This window comes from Triticum urartu, chromosome 7A (genome assembly GCF_056163025.1).
Source record: "Triticum urartu cultivar PI428250 chromosome 7A, HENAU_Tu73, whole genome shotgun sequence".
NCBI classification, from domain to species: Eukaryota; Viridiplantae; Streptophyta; class Magnoliopsida; order Poales; family Poaceae; genus Triticum; species Triticum urartu.
In genome coordinates, this window is record NC_141879.1 from 650,425,763 (window position 1) to 650,444,917 (window position 19,155).

Here is a 19,155-nt window from a genome sequence, read left to right on the forward strand (position 1 = left end):
GTAAGAAAACAGAGGTCGTGCGGATTGAGCAGTTCAGGCCAATATGTCTTCTTAATGTCATCTTTAAAATTTTCACTAAGGTGGGGACAAACAGGCTTATGTAGATTGCGCATACTGTGGTGCAGCCTTCCCAAATGGCGTTCATGCCCGGCAGAAACATCCTAAAAGGGGTTGTAGTTCTGCATGAAACGGTCCATGAGATCCACATGAAAAAACTAGATGGGGTGGTTTTCAAAGTGGATTTTGGAAAGGCGTACGATAAAGTAAAATGGTTGTTCCTTCAGCAGGCATTGCGCATGAAAGGATTTGATCAAGCCTAGAGAAACCAGGTTGATTCTTTCACACAAAAAAGGTAGTGTTGGTATCAAAGTGAATGAAGACATAGGTCATTACTTTCAGACACACAAAGGCCTGAGGCAAGGTGACCCGACGTCACCGATTATTTTCAACATAGTGGTTGACATGTTGACAATCCTAATAGGAAGGGCTAAGGATGACGGCCAAGTAGGTGGCCTAGTTCCACATTTAGTGGATGGCGGAGTGTCGATCCTTCAGTATGCTAATGATACTATCATCTTCATGGAGCATGATTTGGCAAAAGAAAGAAACATGAAGCTTGTTTTATGCCTGTTCGAACAATTATCGGGTTTAAAGATTAACTTCCATAAAAGCGAATTCTTCTGGTTTGGAAGAGCTAAAGATGAACAAGATGCTTACAAACAATTGTTCGGATGTGAATTTGGATCTTTACACTTCACGTATTTGGGTATACCAATTCACCATCACAAGCTTTCTAACAAAGAATGGAAGTGCATTGAGGATCCATTTGAAAAGAAACGAAGCTGCTGGAAGAGTAAGCTTATGTCATACGGAGGCCGATTAATTATCATTATTTCGGTTCTTACGAGTATGACTACGGTTCTCTTGTCCTTTTTTGAGGTACCAGTTGGAGTCCGGAAAAGGTTAGACTTCTATCTATCGCACTTCTTCTGGAAGAGTGATGAATTAAAATGAAAATACAGACTCGCTAAATGGGATATCATTTGCAGACCGAAAGACCAAGGGGGTCTTGGCATTGAAAACTTAGAGGTGAAGAACATATTTTTACTCAGCAAGTAATTGTTTAAGCTATCTGTAGAGACGGATGCCACATGGGCCCAAATCCTGCGGAACAAGTACCTTAATTCCAAAACATTATCCTATGTGACGGTGAGGCCGAGTGATTCGCCTTTTTGGAAAGGACTGATGAGAGTGAAATCAGCCTTTTTCAACAGGACAAAATTTGTAGTTAGAAATGGTACTACCACGAGGTTCTGGGAGGACACATGGCTAGGGGAGACGCCCCTTGCACTCCAATATCCATCTCTTTATAATATTGTGCAGCGAAGAGAAGCCTACGTTGCAACAGTATTACAGTCCAATCATCTGAATATCCAATTCAGGAGGACTCTGGCGGGAAATCGTTGGGAATCTTGGCTCCACGTAGTGCGTAGATTGATGGAGGTCCACCTTTCTCAACAACCCGGTCGGCTGAGCTGGAAACTAACAAAGAATGGAGAGTTCTTGGTTAAATCCATGTATTTGGATGTTATCAACTCTAGTGTTGTTCCTCGTTCAAAACATGCGTGGAATGTCAAAGTGCCTTCAAAAATAAAAGTGTTTATGGGGTTTGTACATAAACAAGTCATTCTAACTAAGGACAATTTCGCAAAACGCATTGTACAGGATCTACAAGATGTAGTTTCTGTGATAAGGACGAATCCATCAAACACCTCTTTCTTGATTGTCCCTTGGCAAAAATTTTGTGGCGGACAATGCACTTAGCCTTTAATATTACTCCTCCGAATACCATCGACATGTTATTTGCGACGTGGTTAGATGGGTTAGATTCCGACATTGCGAGACATATCCGTGTAGGCGTATGTGCTTTATTATGGGAAGTTTGGAACTACAGAAATGATTTGGTTTTTAACAGAACAACAAAAATTCATTTCTTGCAGGTTATCTTCTGGGCCACTACACTCATCCGTATGTGGTCGCTACTCACTCCGGCGGGGGCCAGGGAGCGTTTGGTTACTGGATCTATCCGTTGGGAGACAGTAGCTTGGGATATCTTCAACCGGTTTCGATGGCGGTCATGTAATAGAATAGGTGTTTAGTTTCCTATCTTATATTTTTGCCTGCCGGTTGTGGCTATCTTGTCATGATGTTTTTGCTCTTTGTGAGCTTCTTTACTTTTGAGACATGAAGACTTTTGTAGAACATTTTGCTCTTTATTAATAATTTGGCCATACGCATCGTTCTGATGCAGAGGCCGGAGCCCGACCCCTTTTCGAAAAAAAACTAAATAGAAGTATCCATTCCATCAAGAAAATAATATAATATTCTACCTATTCACAATAAGCTGATATGTTTTATTTGGATCGTATAGAATAAATATTTAAGAGTTGAATAACAAGCGATTTTCTATTGAAAGACATCTCATTCTAATATAAAGGTTGTATTGCACCCGATATATGAGTAAAACATTTCGTTGCTCGAGCTGACACTGAGCTCAAAATCCCGGGCTTCCAATATTTCATTGGGGTATGTTTTTTTAGGTTCGGTCACCGGAAAACTCTATTTTCATCCATATACGAATTGTAATACATGAAATGCTGCAGTACAATCGTATGGACCTAGCACATGATATTGGCTATGTATGTGCGCCTGAGGCCGAGAAGATGTGCAGAACAAAAAATGACAGCAGTCTCCCCTTGAATGTACACAAAGAACATGTGTAAATGACGTGTGGGGCCTTGTCGGTAATTACATCCCTTTCACTGGATGACATGCTGGTCCCGCATTCCCAATTCAACCAGGGAGCTCCATTTCTTGGGAGCTTAGAAACTGTAAAGATGAAAACTACTTCCAAAGAGCTACAATATAGTTATCGCAACCGCTGTCATGTCGACCTTGATGTATCATTGTTTCTTGCAGCATCACCCCGTCTGGTGCGATTGTCGATCGGATAACTAGCCCCGGTTGTCATCCTAGGCCCGGTGGGAAACAGTTCTTCACCAACATCTATAACCCCAACGCACAATAAGGGCATGTTCAGATATATTATAAGTTAAAGAACATTGGAATTGTGTAAAATGAAGGACTAGAAAAGCAACGAGATGATGATGATGATGATTTAAAGCATGCTATGGAAGCTATTGTGAAGGAACGAATGGAAGAAAACGAGGTGAGGATGATGACAAGGAGCCAAGATGCGGCGGCCGAGGAGAGGAAGGTGGCATTGGAGGAGAAGAAATTGGCCAGGAGGAGCGATCTAGTTTATTGAAATGTGTCGTGGAATTTGAGGGAGTCCGGGATTAGGGGGTATCTGGACAGCCGGATTATATCCTTTGGCCGGACTATTGGACTATGAAGATACAAGATTGAAGACTTTGTCTCATGTCCGGATGGAACTCTACTTGGCGTGGAAGGCAAGCTAGGCAGTACGGATATGTATATCTCCTCCTTTGTAACCGACCTTGTGTAACCCTAGCCCCCTCCGGTGTCTATATAAACCGAAGGGTTTTAGTCCGTAGGACAACATACAATCATACCATAGGCTAGCTTCTAGGGTTTAGCCTCTCCGATCTTGTGGTAGATCAACTCTTGTAATACTCATATCATCAAGATTAAATCAAGCAGGACGTAGGGTTTTACCTCCATCAAGAGGGCCCGAACCCGGGTAAAAGATCGTGTCCCCTGCCTCTTGTTACCATCTGCCTTAGACGCACAGTTTGGGACCCCCTACCCAAGATCCGCCGGTTTTGAAACCGACATTGGTGCTTTCATTGAGAGTTCCTCTGTGTCGTCGTCGTTAGGCTTGATGGCTCCTACTATCATCGATAGCGATGCAGCCCAGGGTGAGACTTTTCTCCCCGGACAGATCTTTGTGTTCGGCGGCTTCGCACTGCGGGCCAACTCGCTTGGCCATCTGGAGTAGATCGAAATTTACGCCCCTGGCCACCAGATCAGGTTTGGAAGCTTAAATTACATGGTCGATATCCGCGGAGACTTGATCTTCGACGGATTCGAGCCCCTGCCTTGTGCGCCACGTGGTCACGATGAGTACGATTTAGCTCTACCGTCGGACCGTATTCAGGAGATCGCACCGGCAGCCGCTTCGAGCCTCAATTCGGAGCCAGTTGCGCCATCCATGGACGAGTGGATAGACCCCGTCAAGGAGGCCATATCCTCAGCGGCGATCGAGCCGAATATTGACCTTACCCTTCACGAGAGCCATGTTGCCAAACTGTCGGATCCTTCTCCAGCCACAGACTTCGAACCGCCTGTGCCCGTTCCTATCGAATCCGATTGGGCGCCGATCATGGAGTTTACCTCCGCGGATATTTTTCAGCAATCGCCCTTCGGCGACATACTGAACTCATTAAGGTCTCTCTCCTTGTCAGGAGGATCCTTGCCGAACTATGTCCGGCAAGATTGGGGTGTGGATGACGAAGAAATTCACCGCCCACCCACCACTGTCAACGATTTAACCGACATGCTCGACTTTGACTCCGAAGACATCGACGGCATGGACGACGATGCAAGAGGCGAAGAAGAACCACTGCCCACCCACCTCCCACTTAGTAGCCACTGTCGACGACTTAACCGACATGCTCGACTTCGACTCCGAAGACATTGACGGTATGGACGACGATGCGGGAGACGAAGAGGAACCACTGCCCACAGGGCACTATAGAGCCACCTCATCATACGATATATACATGGTGGACACACCCAAAGAAGGCAATGGCGACAAGACAACGGAAGATGACCCCTCCAAGAAGCAACCCAAGCGCCGGCGTTAGCGGCGTCGCTCTAAGTCCCGCCAAGGCAAAAGCAGTGATACCGGCACAGGAGATAATAGCACTCCGGACAGTGCCGAAGACAGCAACAATCCCCTCCAGCAAGATTTAGGGCAGGAGGATGGAGAAGCCAGCCCTCTAGAGAGAGCAGCAGATGGAGAGGCGGAGGATGATAATTACATGCCTCCCTCCGAAGACGAGGCAAGCCTCGAGGATGATGAATTCGTCGTGCATGAGGATCCCGTCGAACAAGAGCGCTTCAAGCGCCGGCCTATAGCCACGGCAAATAGCCTTAAGAAAAAGCAACAACAGCTTCAAGCTAATCAAGATTTTCTAGCCGACAAATGGACCGAAGTCCTGGCGGACGAGGAATATAAACTCGAACGCCCCTCCAAGAGTTACCCAAAGTGCAGGTTGCTACCCCGACTGAAGGAGGAAGCACCATCCCCAGTGTATGACGCGGCTGATCGGCCACCTCGTGGCCGCGACAAAGAGGCATTCCAGCCAAAAGCTCAGCCCGCACCCCGACGCCATTCAAATAAAAAGGCATGGGGAAATACGCCAGACCTGCAAGACGTATTGGAGGACAAAGCAAAACACGAAAGAACGATCTACGGATCACGAGGGCGTGCCACTATGCGAGATGATAATCGTCACACCGGATACAGTAAAAGTAAGTCCGGCCGGGCCGAACACAGCGGGTAGGACTCATTTGAGCTGCGTCACGATATAGCCCAGTATAGAGGCGCCGCACACCCCTTATGCTTCACAGACAAAGTAATGGATCATCAAATCCCAGAGGGTTTCAAACCTGTAAATATAGAATCATACGGCGGCACAACAGATCCTGCGGTATGGACCAGGGATTTCCTCCTGCATATCCACATGGCCCGCGGTGATGACCTACACGCCATCAAATAACTCCCACTCAAACTCAAAGGACCAGCTCGGCATTGGCTCAACAGCTTGCCAGCAGAGTCCATTGGCTATTGGGAAGATCTGGAAGCCGCATTCCTCGACAACTTTCAGGGCACTTATGTGCGACCACCATATGCCGATGACTTGAGCCACATAATTCAGCAGCCAGAGGAATCGGCCAGGAAATTCTGGACACGGTTCCTAACAAAGAAAAATCAAATCGTTGACTGTCCGGATGCAGAGGCCCTAACAGCTTTCAAGCACAACATCCGCGACGAATGGCTTGCCCGGCACCTTGGCTAGGAAAAGCCAAAATCTATGGCAGCCCTCACGACACTCATGACCCGCTTTTGTGCGGGAGAGGACAGCTTGCTGGCTCGCAGCAATAACATATCAAAGAACCATGGTACTTCGGATACCAAGGATGGCAATGGCAGGTCACGTCGCAACAAACATAGGCGCCACATTAATAGCGATAATACCGAGGATACGGCAGTTAATGCCGGATTCACAGGCTCTAAATCACTGTCAGCGGAAAAAGCCATTTAAAAGAAGCACTCCGGGCCCGTCCAGTTTGGACCGTATACTCGATCGCTCGTGCCAAACACAAGGCGCCCCCGACAAGCCAGCCAACCATACCAACAGGGATTGTTGGGTGTTCAAGCAGGCCGGCAAGATAAATGCCGGAAACAAAGATAAGGGGTCACATAGCGATGACGAGGAGGAGCCCCGGCATCGGAACACCGGAGGACAGAAGAGGTTCCCCCCCCCACAAGTGCGGACGGTGAACATGATATACGCAACCCACATCCCCAAGAGGGAGCGGAAGCGTGCGCTCAGGGACGTATATGCGTTGGAGCCAGTCGCCCCAAAGATCAACCCATGGTCTTCCTGCCCGATCACCTTCGACCGTAGGGACCACCCCACTAGTATCCGTCATGGCGGATTCGCTGCATTGGTCTTAGACCCAATCATTGACGGATTTCACCTCACTCGAGTCCTTATGGATGGCGGAAGCAGCCTGAACCTACTTTATCAGGACACAGTGCGCAAAATGGGTATAGACCCCTCAAGGATCAAACCCACTAAAACGACCTTTAAAGGTGTCATACCAGGTGTAGAGGCCCATTCCACAGGATCAGTAACACTGGAAGTGGTCTTCGAATCTCCGGATAACTTCCAAAGCGAAGAGTTAATCTTCGACATAGTCCCCTTCCGTAGTGGCTACCATGCACTGCTCGGGCGAACCGCATTTGCGAGATTCAATGCGGTACCGCATTATGCATATCTCAAGCTCAAGATGCTAGGACCTCGGGGGGTCATCACAGTCAATGGAAACACAGAGCGCTCTCTCCGCACGGAGGAGCACACTGCGGCCCTCGCAGCAGAAGCACAAAGGAGCCTCTTAAGGCAATCCACTACTTCGGCGATTAAGGACTCAGACACCTTCAAGCGCGCCCGGAGTAATCGACAACAGGACCGCCTGGCACGTTCCGAGCTCGCATAGCAATATGGCCCCCACCCCGGTCCCAGCCAAACGGCGAAATCCGTGCCACACGTACATAATTATGCATTAAAAATACCATGGGCACAGGCGGGGAGGGGGCACGACTGCGGCACGCTCCAAGTCGCGGCTTAAACCGCACCAGGGGCTTCCCGCTTTGTTATTTTTCTCTTTCACGACTTTAATCTCTGGAAACCCTGTCCGGCAGCATGATTGCCGAATACATGATGCAGCAACCAAGGAGGCAGAAAGCTACTTCACACCATGGAACTCCCAGGTGGATTACGATAACGAGTGAAATATTTGCTTTAATATTATTCCTCAGCTTGCCCTTGGAAGGGACATGTCAAACAGTCCTACTTTTTGCTTATCACACTACTTGTATCATTCTGTTTTAACACACCTTTTTGAATAAACAATGCATAGCATTAAGACTATTATTGCATTCTTCCTTTCTCTCTATATATATATATGTTCATTCATGACATCTAGCACCCGTACACTCTAGTACGGCCAATACGCTAGGGGCTTAGGCATACCCCATAATACGGCGTGAGAAGTCCGAACACTTTCGACAGTGCGGCACCCCGAACTTATAGCATTATATGCATCAGCTCCGAAACATGTCTTGGGTCAATAGTTGGGTTTGCCCGGCTCCCATGTTTTGGTATCTTACGTTCCGCTATATCGGCTAAGGTAGCACTGGGAGAACTACTGCGATTGTGCCCCGGTTCTGCTGGGCTAAGCACCTCAGTAGAGAAAGCTAAAACTGACTGTCATGATAAGGCGAGAGACGGGTTGCTGTTTGAGAGGTTTCAAGTCCCTAAAGACTTATGCCGCTTAGAGCGAGGAGTCAGCCCTGTCCGGCTTAAGGCATGTATCGCGCACCAAATTCGGCCTTCCGAATACTAGGGCCTTCGCCGAAATTTAAAATTATAGAATTCTATGTCTAAGTGAGAGTGATAACGCATTATAGTCCGATTGCCTTGTTCGTTGTGCTGAGCACCTCCCTCGAAGGACCCAACAATGGGAACAAGAGTGCTCAGGTTTATCCCGAACACCCCATCACTCGTGGCATGGGGGCAGAAGCCGACGGCTATCCATCTCTCAGATTTGATAAACAGCCGAACAAAAGGCAATATTTTAAATCCAAACAAGCGTTGCATAGCGCATATGAACAAGTTTTCATAATACAGGATTACATGAGCAAGTTTACTCAAATATTACATCTTTCGCACACTCGTCCGCTACAAGACGGGCACCCTTCAAGACACCATCATAATACATCTTGGGGTGGCGATGCTCCTTGCCCTACGGCGGCCCTTCCTTCACCAGCTTCACGGCGTCCATCTTGGCCCAGTGCACCTTCGCACGGGCGAAAGCCCGGCGTGCACCTTCGATGCAGACGGACTGCTTGATGACTTCCAGCCATGGGCAGGCATCCACAAGCCGCCTCACCAGGCCGAAGTAGCTGTCGGGAAGGGCGTCACCAGGCCACATCCGGACTATAAAGCCCTTCATGGCCTGTTCGGCCGCCTTGTGCAGCTCGACCAGTTGCTTCAGCTGGTCACTCAAAGGCATCGGGTGTTCAGTCTCAGTATACTGAGACCAGAACAGCTTCTCCGTTGAGCTTCCCTCCTCGGCCTGGTAAAACTATGCGGCATCCGACACGCTGCGGGGCAAATCTGCGAATGCTCCTGGAGATCTCCGGATTCGGGTAAGTAACAAGTAATTTACTTTCACATGCTTTCTTTGCATATAGAATGCCTTACCTGCCGCTATCTTCTTCATCGCATCAATCTCCTGGAGAGCCTTTTGGGATTCAGCCTTGGCACCCTTTGCACTCTCAAGGGCCGCGGCAAGCTCGAACTCTCGCGTCTTCAAGTCAAGCTCCAACGCCTCGTGCTTCGTCACGAGAGCGTGGAGCTCTTGCTGCACCTCGCCCACATGTGCCTCTTGTTTTTCCCGCTCGGTGCGCTCCTGGGCCACTTTGTTCTCGGCCTCGGATAGCGCTTGCTTCAGGGTCGCCACCTCGGTCGTGGCCCTGGCAAATTTACGACGATCCTGTCATTTTTCAATCGCATTCTTTATATATATATATATATATATATATATATATATATATATATATATATCCATAGACTAGGTACTACTTACCTTTGTTCTCCTCGAGCTGCCTCTTGGCAAGGTCGAGCTCTTCCTTGGACCCTTTGAGGTCCTGCTTCAGTGCGGCGACCTCCGCAGTCAGTGCGGCAGAGGCCAGCAACGAAGCCTGCATACGCATATAGACATACTTCCATTAGACTCCTGTGATATTGTTTGATCCTCTATTCGGCTTTCCTTTGTGAACACCGAACAGAGCATCAGGGGCTACTGTCTATGCGGTAATATTTCCCCTATATTTCAAATACTTACCTCAAAGCCTATTAGAAGGCTGGCACAGGCTTCAGTCGGTCCGCTCTTGGCGGACTGAACCTTCTGGATCATCGCACTCATAATAGTGTGGTGCTCTTCGTCGATGGAAGCGCTGCGAAGCGCTCCCAGCAGATTGTTCGGTGCCCCTGGATGGGCAGAGGTCACCGGCACAGGCGTCTTGCCCCTTTTGGAAGGAGGCCGCCTGCCCGAGTCCGGAACCACTGGGGGTTCCTGCGCGGTGTTCGGCTGAGGGCCGAACTCGGAGCCCTCGGGATCCTTACTCCCTCTGCTCCTGGAGTACGGGAGGTCGCCTTGAGGCGCCTCCGGGATTGTCTCCCCTCGACCCGGTGCCTCTTGAGACAATACCTCGGCATTGTCCGTAAGGCACGGGGAGGTGGCGGTCGGAAGTGGATCGCTGTCCATATCCGACGAGTGCAAGGAGCCGCCCGACGAAGATACGTCGATACAGGCTTGGGGCGGTCTGCATAATCATATTCGGCGTTAGGGGAAGCAGTGCGACGACGGTATGCCATGAGTTACTCTAGTATCCGAATACTTACGACTTCGCCAGGGGCTTGGCCCTGAGCAGCCACTCGTCTTCGCCTTCGGCGGCGGTGGTGGAGTAGTCCGGATGGAGGGTTCTCCCCTTCTTGGATGCTCCGCCCCCCCCCCCCCCCCCCGGTCGGGGCGGCCTTCCTTTTCTTGTCTCCCCCGACTAAAGGGGGAGCATCTTCATCTTCCTCCTCGTCTTCGGGGGAGGAGTGCGTCGCGAAGTTATCGGACAATGAATCCGATAACACCTGGCGTCGGGAACTCTTCCAGGTTCCCTTGGCCTTCTTGTTCTTCTCTGGCACCTTGTAAGGAGCCGAAGTCAGCATCTCCATCAGGAGAGCGTCCGCAGTGTCTTTGGGCAGAGGGGCTGGACAGTTAATCTGCCCCACGTCTCCACTCAGTCCTGTCAAAGGCATGGAGCTCAGATCCTGCACATGGTTAAGCTAGGGGAATAAATATCCTACAGGATATATAGAACTCGCCGAATGCGCTAGGCGCTTTGCGCTTAGCCCGCGGTCCTCGGTGAGAGAGGGAGGGACCTCGGCACCCTTGAACAGCACCCTCCAGACGTCCGTGTGCGTCGCGTCGAAGAGCTCGCTCAGAGTCTAGTGCTGGGCCGGGTCGAACTCCCACAAGTTGAAATCCCGTTGTTGACACGCGAGGATCCGGCGGACGAGCATGACCTGGACTATGTTGACAAGCTTGAGCTTCTTGCTTGCCATGTTCCGGATACATTTCTGGAGTCCGTCCAGCTCCACCGATGAACCCCAGGATAGGCCCTTCTCTTTCCAGGAGGTGAACCGCGTGGGGATTCCGGATCGAAACTCGGGGGCCACCAACCAGTTGGTGTCGCGCGGCTCGGTGATGTAGAACCACGCCGATTGCCACCCCTTTATGGTCTCCACGAAGGAGCCTTCAAGCCATGTAACATTGGGCATCTTGCCCACCATGGCTCCGCCGCATTCCGCTTGTTGGCCTCCCACCACCTTCGGCTTGATATTGAAGGTCTTTAACCACAGGCCGAAGTGGGGCCAGATGCGGAGGAAAGCCTCACACACGACGATGAACGCCGAAATGTTGAGGATGAAGTTCGGGGCTAGATCATGGAAGTCTAGCCCGTAGTGGAACATGAGACCGCGGACGAATGGATGGAGGGGAAACCCCAGTCCGCGGAGGAAGTGGTGGAGGAAAACTACCCTCTCGTGAGGTTCCAGTGTAGGAACGATTGGCCCCGCAGCGGGCAGCCGATGCGCGATATTCGCGGCTAAGTATCCGGCTCCGCGCAGCTTCTTGATGTGTCCCTCCGTAACGGAGGAAGCCATCCATTTTCCTCCCGCTCTGGACATGTTTGGAGAAGGTTGAGGGGAAGGATGTGGACTTGGGCGTTGGAGCTCGAGTGCACGAGAATGGATGAGCAAGGAGGAAGAAGGCGTGGGTACAGAAAGGTTAAGCCTTATCCCCTTATAAGGGCGGTCGAAACTATGCGCCCCCACTAGCCTGGTAAAACTCGCTTATCCCCCAAGCGTCGTAATTGATGGCACGGTTGGGTTACCCACACCCGTATTGATGAGAATCCCGTAATAAGGGGGACACGATCTCTGCTTTGACAAGACGTGTCAAGAAACTGCCTCGCGTTATGTGCGGGGCTAGTTAAAGGAAATGGTTCGAATAATCACCGGGCCATGGCATAATGTCATGTTGCCAAAACGTGTCAGCAGACTAGATTTGTGGAAATATTATTCTCTCTATGGTGGTATGTGGAACTTATTTTGCAGGGTCGGACACTATCCTTTTATTCGAACTCTTCTGTGGTGTATCCGGAGGAGGAACCCGCCTTGCAATGCCGAAGACAATACTGCGCGCCGGACTCATCGTCATTGAAGCCTGATTTAGGGGCTACTGAGGGAGTCCTGGATTAGGGGGTATCCGAACAGCCGAATTATATCCTTTGGCCGGACTATTGGACTATGAAGATACAAGATTGAAGACTTCGTCTCGTGTCCGGATGGAACTCTACTTGGCATGGAAGGCAAGCTAGGCAGTACGGATATGTATATCTCCTCCTTTGTAACCGACCTTGTGTAACCCTAGCCCCCTCCGGTGTCTATATAAACCGAAGGGTTTTAGTCTGTAGGACAACATACAATCATACCATAGGCTAGCTTCTAGGGTTTAGCTTCTCCAATCTCGTGGTAGATCAACTCTTGTAATACTCATATCATCAAGAATAAATCACGCAGGACGTAGGGTTATACCTCCATCAAGAGGGCCCAAACCTGGGTAAAACATCGTGTCCCCTGCCTCCTGTTACCATCCGCCTTAGACGCACAGTTCGGGACCCCCTACCCGAGATCCGCCGGTTTTGACACCGATAGAATTGTCACAGCAGATGTCCTAGTGTGAAGACTTAGTCATGAGGCCGCGCACCTATGTGGTAGCTTGAAGGGGTTGGTCGGAATTGAGAGACGCGAGGCAGATCAACGCACAAGGCAAGGGTTTAGACAGCTTCGGGCCCCGGGAAATATCATCCGGTAATAACTCTACATGTTGTTTGTGGCTAGGTCTCATTATCATCAGGAGGGAGTCGCCGTAAACCGGCTCTCCTAGTTATGTCTAGCCCTAGAGATTGTTTCTTCTTGCTTGTAACTTGTCCCTCTTTGGGGAGCCCTATCCCTCCTTATATAAGTTGAAGGGGAGGTTTACATGACTAGTCCTAGTTGGATTAGAATTACTCTATTACAAGTGGAGTCCTAGTCTTGCTTGCTTTGTAGGAGAATATCCCTTATACTTTCCTCTTAAACCGGCCCACCATAACATGAACCGGCCTTCTCGGCCTTGGGCCTTGTCATCTGTCTATCCCGCCCGCCGGGTTGCCAGTGAGTCATAATGCTCAGGTAGGTTGCTTGTAAACCGTCTGGTCAGTGCGGGTCACTAGTGAATTGCCAAGTCCGGCCGGTTTATCCTTCCGGCCGGGTTACGCCGCGGGGTATATCCCCGATATTAGCCCCCAAGTTTATCTTGGATTTATCCATGGTAAACTTATACTGCAAAATAAACACAAGAACAAATTTGACAGGTTGTGCTCCGGGTTAAGAGCTCTTGTAAACCGGCACCTGAACATCCTTACGTCCTTGTCATTTCCTTCTTCTAGAAAATCCGGGTCAATAGACCAGCTTTATAATCAATTTGCTTCCAGGAGAAACATTGTAAATAAAGAATCTATTTGAATCGGCCTTCAATGCTCTGACTTGACAAAAATATCGGTCTTTAAATATTCAACTGATACTTAACCGTCTTGAAAAAACTTGCCAGTTTATCCAAAATTGTCGAGTTATAAAAACTGTTGATTCCGGTCATGACTGTTATAGACTCCGGGCCATGATTGTTGCCAATGTTGGGTCAAACACTGAGAACTTTAGAAGATTTCTCTCCATCATATCCATATTACCTGTAGGCCCTAAGTCTTGACTAGAGCAAAGTGATGACTTAAGACTTGCTTCAATATAAATATTACCACTTTGAAGAAATCCATATTGTTCATCTCAATCACTAGTTAGAACTGAGTATTTCACATATGTAGCCCCCAAGTGTCGGGTTGTCATGCTTGCAGCAACCTGGGACTTGTAATTGTCTTATGTTTGTAAAAACTTCAACCAATGTAGCCCCAAGTTTCATGGTGCATGCTTGCAGCGACATGCGACTTGCATATTTGATGTAATATCAACTTGAATACTGTAGCCTCCAAGTGCCGGGTCGTAAGCCTGCAGCGACTCGAGACTATTCCTTCAATTGTAGAATAAATCATATCCATTGATAATATGATAGCCATTGCACTAAAGCGACTTTGAAAACCTCAATCATAATATTGGTTATTGATAACCATAATAAAAATCCAGCCATATTGGCTATTTGAAGATTTGAATAATATTATCCGGTTTAAAAACCTCAATCATTCAATATCATTATGAAAATCCAGCCACTTTTGGCTCACTACACCACGACACCACAAAGACGACATGCATCTGTTGGTAAAAGTGAGCATCGCCGACACTTTTTTTGTCCCAAACTATACCGACACATAGTATGACAGTATTACATAACCTCATTGACACATTATCTGTCGCCAAAGCACCACCTGAGCACCGACGTAATTTCTGTCGGCAGTTACCATCTTTAGTGATTGTTTGTGTGTGGGTGATTCGTAGGAACAGAGAAAGTGTCGGGGTAGTTTCCTTCCACCCACACCCGAAAAATAAGGTACGGAAAGAGAGCCATGCGCGCGATGGAAAACACTAAGAGTCGGACCAGACCAGGAAAAGAAAAGAAAAAACACACCCGTCCACTTTCCGATCCCCCCTCCCTCTCTCTCTCTACCCGATTGCGCCGCTGCCCCCGACCTCAACCTAACTCAACTGCCTCGCCGCCCCTGATCTGCGCGCCGCCGCCCGTCCTCTGGTCCCCTCGTGCCACATCATCTCCGATCCTGGCCTTCCTCCCCGCAGGGCACCATCCGCCCAGGAGTAGCAGCTCCGTCCGCCACGCCGAGGAGCAGCAGCGCCGTCAACCGCCACCGAGGATCCACTGCAGATTTTTCTCCACGTGCGACCTCTGCTTCGGCTAATCTCCTTTCCTCTGCCCCGCCTACAGAATACAAGAGGTAAGCTTCTAGTGGGTGAGTGGTTCCTTGTCTCCCCTTCTCTGTCCCACCTCCAGATCTGGTCGCTATAGGTAAGCTGGGTTAGTGGTTTTTCCAGTACGTGTAGGTAACTAATCGGATCCAGCCATGAATTGGTTGGCTTCTTCCAGTAGGTAAATAAATCTATGGTTGTTCTAGTGCGTGCTTCATCTACAAATTTGCAGCATGTAACAATTTCTTAGCCGAGGCATTACAAAGGAGAGGGATGCGTGTCATTCTTCTGTTAGAATTGTAATTATGTTCCCCTTTGTGATTGGCATATTTTATTTTTCAATTTCTCCTTTTCTTATTGCGCGGATGCTAGCTTTCATAGCCTCTTGTAGCTAAATCTGATTATGTGTGGGCCTATCAAGTCCCAAATCTGATCTGTATGTCCTAATTACGTACACATGTAGTGATGCATCTATTGAAGAGAAGCATTTGTCAGTAACATACTAACAATCAGTCAATCTTCATACGTAGGTGGTGAAGGCAAGTAAAGAATTTATGCCCGTTCTGTTACAGGAACAGGTGAATAGGTGATTGTCCTCCTAAGCTGCTTAATGCTACAATTTCTAATGTCATTATAAACATTGGATGCATCAGACTGTCATAATACCTAGTTTTTATATAAAATGATAATAAATAAGGGCATAATATGATGACAGTAAATCTGGGTTATGGAAGAATATTGAATATTTGGTTTCTACATTTGTATATGTATAGCAGCACCCTGATTATGCGAATAGTATCAAATCCTGAGTCTTAATCATGGCAGCTAGTAGAAAATGTATGGTTTAGTTTGTAGCCACATACATGTGAATATTATTCCAGCAAGAATGTGAGCTGCTAGCATATATCTATCTATCCCAGGTACTTTGCGGATAGGCCAGCGGCGAGCCTTGTTTTTTCTTTTTAGATTTTCCCTTGATGTATTCTCCTTGTTGAACGAACAGTTTTTGGCATCCTGGCATGCCACCATTGTGCTGGTTGGATCTTGGTTACCAATTAATATTCAGGAGATGACTCTCTTTTAATTTATTGATTTTCTTGTTGCGAGGAGAGGGTTGCTGATGCCGATGATTTATAGTTCGGATGATGATGATGGTGACCAGCCACTGTTGCTCGAGGATGAAGCAGGATGAACCGAGGTCCTCGAAGCCTATCCCTGATGCTGATGGGTGGACAGTTGTGCCGCCTAGGTGTGATCACCCTGGGCAATAGTAAATTAAGCATATGAGAAGCAAAACTTGGTGCTATTTGGTCTGAAGGTAAAGAAGTGTCATTGTTTTTTTCTATATCGTTGCTGCTGGGTCACCCTTTTACTAATGGAAAAATGTCATGTAATAATGTATGCATCTTTAGCTTTGGAACGCACACACACACTAGAGACTTGCTCCGCTGCAGCAGGGAGGGAGGCCCCTAAACTTACGCATCTGGTTTACTATGTCTGGTCTCTACAAGTGAAAGCATGGTGATTTGCCTAGTGTGTCTTGTTAGTTAGTACGACACTAAGTATCCATCCATCTGTTGACGGTTATGCACAAGTCATTGACTAGGAACCAATTTCTTCTTTAGTTTCAATTTCCCATCAATGCATTCGCCCTGCTTGCTTGCTTGCCGCCTTTATCTCTTTTCATAAGCACAATAACAAAATCATCATGTCTTACTTGCATTTCTAAAGGTTGTAACAAAATAATCATATGTTTGTTTGATGCAATTTGGCTTTCCCAATTATGGATGTATGGACGGGTATGTATTTCTCTATAAGTATCTTATACCACACAGTAAAATGCCTATTCACTTCAAAAGTGGAACACATGACCTGATAATAATGTAGAATATAAGCGACAATGCACTTAACTAGCATTAACATCATGTGTTGTTATTCCTTTTGACTGAGTCATGTGCACATCTGTAAAGTAAAATAAGACGTTCTCGATCATTTAGTGATCTAGAATGAATGGTTTGTTTTCTTCTTGCATTCATACATGTGAATTAAATAGATGCATGCGTTTATTAAATATATATTGCCAATGAACATGACTGCAAGTCTTGCCTTAAAATGAATGGTTTACGTACCCAAGTAAGTTGTCGATGCTCTGCTCTAGCCTGCCTAGGTTCTATTCTTTTCTGTTTGTGAAACCACACTACCATCTGTCCTGGGTTTCACTCGCTTTACTTTATACCATGATTTAATGATGTGATGCCAGTTCTAGTTCTCTAGGTTCTCCAGCCTAGTTCCTCTTAAGTAATCTTGTTCTTTTTCTGTAATGTTATTAATCGTGAGCTCCTTTCTGGTTTGCAGGTAGAGTTGGAACCCCTCCGGTTCAGCACCTGGCATGGTCGGTTGCAATTGGATAAGGATCACAAACCCACCAAGTCGCCCTTTTGATCAACTACAACAACAATAACAACAACAAACAATGTGGTAATAAACAACAACTCTCCTCTCTCTGCCCTTTATGTATCATTGCATTAATTCTGGCCTGTTTATGGTCTGATGCAAGTGGCCTGGCTATCTTGTTCTTGTTGTTTGGTAGGGAACTAGGAATTGTGTGTAAATGCAGTTATCTTGTTTGGTTGTGGAATTGATCCCTCTTTGGCCTAGATGTTCTAGTCGTTGTCGCAACTGAAAAATGGATGGTACAGTAGAAATTGCTTTTACTTTGACCCTTGCAGACCACACGATCGATGCTTATATTTGTTGGTTCTAGGGACTGGACTTGTTTGTGTGTAGCTGTCTCTGTCTGTGTACAGTGGAGTATGAGTGGAATGTAAACTCATCATACAGAATGTAGCCGTGTTGGTTGGTTGCTTATATATTAACAAGCGGGTATATATTATCTTCTCTGAGGTGCCCTTTCTAAACCCTCCAACTAAATGCAGCTTTGCTGGTTGCTCATTAGAGGCTTTTGATTGTGTCATATCATCTTGCCGCTTTGCATGCTACAGTATATGGGACCACCATTGATGATATATATTGATCGTAGTTGTTGTTTTCTTATTCAGGCATTGTTCATCAAATCTACCAATTTGGTCCAGGATAAATAAATACTAAACCATCATCAAGTTGTTGCTCGATTGAAACTAAACTAGATGAAATTAATGAAGGGTTTTAGAAATAAGTTTTTGTTTTGTTCCTTATAATCTTCATGTGATTTTATTTATTTTTCCACTTGATTGTATGTCTGACTTTTGAATAGTATGATGTTTATTTTCCTGCTTGATTTGGTGCAGCAGGCACCCGGCTCAATGGACGAGGAGGACAACTAAGACCCCAAGCCCAAGACGACAACCCTAACCTCAACTTCCCAAATAAGGTTGTGGATCAGCGCCTCTTGACTGTGAGGTTTCTCCCCAGTTTCTCACTGCTCTACATTGTTGATTTAGACCTGTGATATCTAGTTCATCTTTGTTTTACTACTTGGGTCTAGTTTACTGATTGATTGATGACACTCAACTCCAGCCTAGTTCATTCTTGTGGTCTTCCCTGTACGAGACTAGTTCAACTATGCATGGTTCCAATTCATCATATAATATTTGGTAATACTGCATGATCTGTGTGTATACTATACATCTTCTAAAACATACGAGTTCTTTTGTAGGGACAAATGGTAGAAAGTAGCAAGTCCACAAGTTGACTGAAGATGTTCTCGTGACTGCTTTTGTTGAGAACAGGGTTGACACATTTTGTTCATATGGAAGTTGATTCGGCTTGGCGATTGAAGAGTTGGTCTTCCGTATTATTCTGTAGCAATCCAGTGATCATGCAATTGGTCTCTTAGGAACTTTGGCCATTATGTTTGTAACATGCCTCTCTTGTATATCTGATTTGTGGATCCTTAATGGTTGTAGCTACTTGAGTGAAGTAAAACAATGAATGTTCTATATATGTTGAATGAATGCATTTGATCAATAGTATCTTTTGATGAATACAAGAGTGCAATTGTCTATATATGTATTACGTATTGAACATGAATTGAATATTATGAGTGTAAATTCATTTAAAATATGGTGCATTTGCATTTCTGGTGAAATGTGGAACCCTCCAGTAAATCTGTCGGCGGTAATATTGGACGTCACACAATCTGTCGGCATAGCACACTTACACACAAACTGTCGGCGTAGCAATGGACGTCGCACAATCTGTCGACATAGTACATTGTCAGATGATCTGTCGCCATAGAACAGTCTGTCGGTGTAGAAATGTCTGTCGCCATATGTCTCACCAAAGCTAACAT

At 47.0% G+C, this 19,155-nt stretch overlaps 1 long non-coding RNA gene across 6 annotated transcripts; it reads left to right on the forward strand.

Annotated features, from left to right (window-relative positions):
• The first annotated feature begins 14,551 nt into the window (after positions 1–14,551).
• Positions 14,552–18,804, forward strand: LOC125531604 (uncharacterized). 6 transcript variants are annotated; one of them, XR_007293359.2, is made up of 5 exons: positions 14,552–14,893; positions 15,395–16,182; positions 17,220–17,342; positions 18,152–18,263; positions 18,520–18,804. It is a non-coding gene; the product is annotated as an uncharacterized LOC125531604 (long non-coding RNA). The 6 variants fall into 6 exon arrangements; XR_007293358.2 differs by having other exon boundaries at positions 18,152–18,258; XR_007293357.2 differs by having other exon boundaries at positions 18,155–18,263.
• The last annotated feature ends 351 nt before the right edge of the window (positions 18,805–19,155 follow it).